This window comes from Lissotriton vulgaris, chromosome 6 (assembly GCF_964263255.1).
Source record: "Lissotriton vulgaris chromosome 6, aLisVul1.2, whole genome shotgun sequence".
NCBI classification, from domain to species: domain Eukaryota; kingdom Metazoa; phylum Chordata; class Amphibia; order Caudata; family Salamandridae; genus Lissotriton; species Lissotriton vulgaris.
In genome coordinates this window covers 873,998,778-874,003,381 of record NC_141694.1, presented here as the reverse complement: position 1 = coordinate 874,003,381, position 4,604 = coordinate 873,998,778, and the positions used below count along the sequence as shown (strand labels likewise).

General features: G+C 42.4%; 1 non-coding gene across 1 annotated transcript; it reads left to right on the top strand.

Annotated features, from left to right (window-relative positions):
* Positions 1-3,096: 3,096 nt before the first annotated feature.
* On the top strand, positions 3,097-3,274 carry LOC147708100 (small Cajal body-specific RNA 16). The gene has a single exon (XR_015296851.1).
* The last annotated feature ends 1,330 nt before the right edge of the window (positions 3,275-4,604 follow it).

Below are 4,604 nucleotides of genomic sequence, written 5' to 3'. Positions count from 1 at the left end.
TTTCCACCTCCCTGGTCTGCGTTTAACATGACCACAACCTGATACCCCCAACAACAGTGATACCAAGTCTTCCTTGTGGGATCTCCTGTTACAGGCCACTACCCCTGTGGGTCATGCTCCCTGTGCCCCCTCACAGAGACAACAAGGGAAATCCCATTTACATCCACCTATAATGAGTTCAAAAGAAACACACTAATTGTAATACCATGAACTGCATTTAAACCATCACCTGCCCCTGCATCCTACATTATGTTGGGATGACCACAAGAGCAGAAAAGGTCAGGATAATGGAACACTGTAGCAACATCCGCTGTCATAGATTACAGACTAAACTCTGTCAACATTTTGCTGAGAAAGGTCACCCCCAGAGAATCTCAGGTGGACCATCATTGAGTCACATCCTAATCTGAACAAGGAAGGCCAGATTGTTCCATGGGGCGCAAGGCCAAGACTGATTTGCATATGGCTGGGCCTAAACTGGAATGGCATGGTGTGCAAAAAACAATGGTGTTTACCCAGATAGTTATGAAAGTTTATACCAATAGTGCAGAACCAGATACCTTCTATTACTTGGAGATCCTGGCTTCAGTTCTAATGTTATCTTGTTGCTTCCCATGCTGAATAGATGTGTGCTGTTATGCATTGGAGATTTCCTTCAATTCTGTTAAAAAAAAAATCCAGAGTTTCCCTGCTATGCCGTGTGTGGTACTTTAGGAACAAGGGGCGTAAAAATACCTTCTGACACTGTGAATTATTATTTTCAAGCCTCCAAAAGTACAAGTCCAAGTTTCTGAGTAGTTATCCACAGACTTCAATCGTTTTTTATTTAAATGATCAAACCTGCAAAGTGTCCAGCCTAAATTTAGGATATATGGTTCTTTTTCCTACAAGGAAGAAAGATTGTGTTGATGTAAGGCTCAAAGCTGGACTCTGATTTGTAATTAAAATAATGTTTCCTGACTTAAATGTTTAACTTCACATGCACCCAAAAATGTTTTTTTTTTTTTTTTTTTACAATTTATAAATTATCCTTTGTCATCTGCTCAGGTTTCTGCAAAAACTGATCACAGCCATTTGTGATAAAAAAAATTCTTCATGTGCTCAAACCAGGGTAAAGAACATAATTTCACTTCTTCGAAATCCTGGAAAGCCTTCTGAAACAACAAGGACGGAGTTGGCCCACACATGTATCAAGTAGCAGACAAAGCTATATGGTTTTCTAGGTTTGCCATACCCAGTTCTGATCTCACTGCTGCCATATGAGTTTCTGGACCTAAGCGAAGCATTCTTCACAAGACAGTTTTCAGTTGTTTGTAGGGGAGTACCTTGCAACCTTAACAATGCAACTTAAAATTGCTTCTCATACTTCCTAGCCTTCCAGTACACAATACTATGCTTAGACATAGTTCTTTACTTTTTCACTTTGTATGTTTGCTGTACACAATCAAATTGGGAAACGTTTTGGGGAATGAAAACTTTACGCCCGCCTAGTGTAGGCATTCATTTTTAGAGCAAAATCCTCTATTTCTTTTATAGTAAATATGGCTTTGCATCAAAATCCATGCGTGGTTGCATGCGAGCACCATGTACCACCCATTGAATGCCCCCTTGATGCAAAGTAGCACAAAGCACTACTTTGCATTGCTTTAAGGCTACTTTCTAATACAAATCCGGATTTGGGGTGGATCGTAAATCCGAAAACAACACTTTGCGCCCCTGTGTGCCTCACTTTTGGGCCAGATTCACTAAGAAACAGAAAACTGCATACCCATCATTGAGGACTTCAATGTTTTTTTCTAGGACCGAAATCCTCTTTAGGTCTCGGCTAGCGTAGGCTGCGCTTGCGCAGTCTCGCTGGCGAGATTTTATGTTTTCGAGTACGGAGGTAAACAAGCTAGCTCTTCTCCATTGGCTGGCTTCTTAAACGGCGGCCAGCCATTGGAGAAGAGCTGTGTCTGTCACTTTAAGTCCCGTCCGTTTCGGATTGAGGGGCGTGTTTTTTCCTGTCCTTTCTCTCTGTGACGTCTTCAGTCACTCAACATAATACACGTCCCCCAGTCTGAAAAGGACGGGGCTTAGTTCCTTCATGTATACGCTTGTTTTACTTGATATGTTTATTCCTTTGCTTGGCTAGTACATGAGATGTTAAGGCTAGACACGTAACACAAACCATTCCGCACTCCCCAAATATGTTATATTCTCCTCCTCGTATATTGTAGAAAAGCGGTTTGACTTTTTCTGTGAATAATCGTGTCTAGTAGCAAATAAATAAAATGTCGGAAGTCAAACCCAAAATAGCAACTTGGCAATATTTTAGTTGTCTTTTAATCATATTAATGACCAGGGTCGGCTCGATAGGTCTCCGGATATCCGCTTTTGAAATGGTCACGAGCGTGCGTGTCAAGTCTCAACGAAAAATTACGTCAGAAATGTTAGTTGCGTTGCAACGTTTGCGATTGGATTAGTAATCTCGCGAGAGTTCTTTGAGCGAGTCCCTGTGATATTAGCTGGTAGACCCCGTACCCCCAACATGGCACCGAAGGCCAAGAAGGAAGGTGAGAGCTGGTGGCAGAGTGATCGGGCCTTCGGGGGATTTGTGGGGAAAAGAGCTCGCTGAAGGGTTTATTTTGTGGTGAAACGTGATAATTGTCAACCTCCAGGCAGAGTGTTGTAGGCAACGTACAGCCTTTAATTGCAGAAAAGAGTTGGACCGCGTGTGTAAGGGAGTACCGTAACGTGCCGCGCTTCCTAGACAGGCGAACATAATTCTTTAACGTTCCTGCACTGTTTCGTTAGTGGATATTTTTCCCATTCAATTATCCGGGGCGTTTGCTAGTGCTATAAACCTGGGCTACGAGGAGCTTCTTACGAGCAGGAATGCAAATTATATTTGTAGTTTGTTGAGTGGTTTTATATAGCGCCCTTGGGGGAAGTTGTAAAGAATGAAAGTAATCAGTGTTACACTCCCCGGGAATGTGCCCGGCATAAACCCATGTCATTTTTTTTCTGTTTGATTTTATTTTAAGTGTAAACTGCTTTACTGCCTGTTCTTGCATGTGTGTGTGGATATTTCATTTCCCTCTGGTGATGGAGCACATGATCAAGGAGGATGGCTCTTGTGTTGCTGACCCCTGCCTGGGCTCAGTTCGATACCAAGGCAGCCAGTCACGGACCTAGAGAAACCAAAGGCTACCTCCTCAGAGGGGCTCGTGCAGTAACAGGTGTAAACATCTTAGCAGCAGTTTGGTGATCATGTATGATACTGCAAACACGCGTTTAGGTGAACTACGCTGGGACTAAAATTTGTATATTTAGCTTGGTTTAGTAGCTCAGTAGATGACCTGGAAAAAGGTACTTAGAGCCTTGCTTGCACTTCCAAAACGACAGTTGGTAAAGTGAATACTGTCGAAGTAACGTTAAACTAATTATCTCAAGCGTGTTTTGTGAACTTGGCTGCTTAGTCCGTTCGTCTTTACGAAATCTGTTCAACTTGTTTCATCTGTTCTGTTTGTAATTTCATTTTTGTTTGCTTAGCCGAGACTGTCTTCATCTTAGCTGTCCCTGCTAAAACTGAGACAAAGTCCAAGCAGTAGCTGCCCCCGATGTGCATGCGCTCTGTGTGTGTGTTGCTCGCTCTGTGTGTGTGTGTTGCTCGCTCTGTGTGTGTGTGTTGCTCGCTCTGTGTGTGTGTTGCTCGCTCTGTGTGTGTGTTGCTCGCTCTGTGTGTGTGTGTTGCTCGCTCTGTGTGTGTTGCTCGCTCTGTGTGTGTTGCTCGCTCTGTGTGTGTGTTGCTCGCTCTGTGTGTGTGGCTCTGTGTGTGTGTGTCGCTCTGTGTGTGGCTTTGTGTGTGTGGGTGCAAATGCAATAGGTCACGCATTTGCGAGAGATTAAGCTATTGGCATTGTAAATGACAATGCCATTTATTTAGGTTTTAAAAACAAAAATAATGTCATGAGCAATGCCAATAGCTCTAACTTTAACAAACACAAGACCATTGCATTGTAAATGCTTGTTTCTTAATCTTGGGGAAAATTGTATCTTATTAGATCCCTTCTCTGCTGGGTTTTATTTGAACAAGCATGAGGAACTTCCCATTATTGTTTCTCTATCCTTGTGGCCCAGTTTGAGATGGTTGCTTGGAGAACAACCTCCTCCATTAACCATTTTCAGGTGATGATCCATATTGTGTGTAAGAATTTGGAGTATTCGTTGAGGGGATAAGCGCCCCCCCTCGAGTAATTACAATCCTTTTCAGAATTAACCCTCAAAGCCACTAAATTAACCTGAGCTCAGCCCCATGGTACCTACGGCACAGGTCAGGCATGCTTAACTTAGTATTGCATAAATACTTTACAGATTGGTTAAATGATAGTAATACAGTTGCAATACAAAACTACAAAAATCCCAACATTCATTAGAAACAGAATGAAGTTAAAAAGACACCAAAATGATAAACAATGAGGAGACCCATAGATATGAATGGTTATATTTTTAATTAATAAAGTGCCAAGAAGCACAAAGGGTCAATGATTGCAGTAGAACAGGGTGTAGGTGCAGTTTAACGCTGACTGCAATGGTGTGTCGGTTGGATACACTAACCTTTT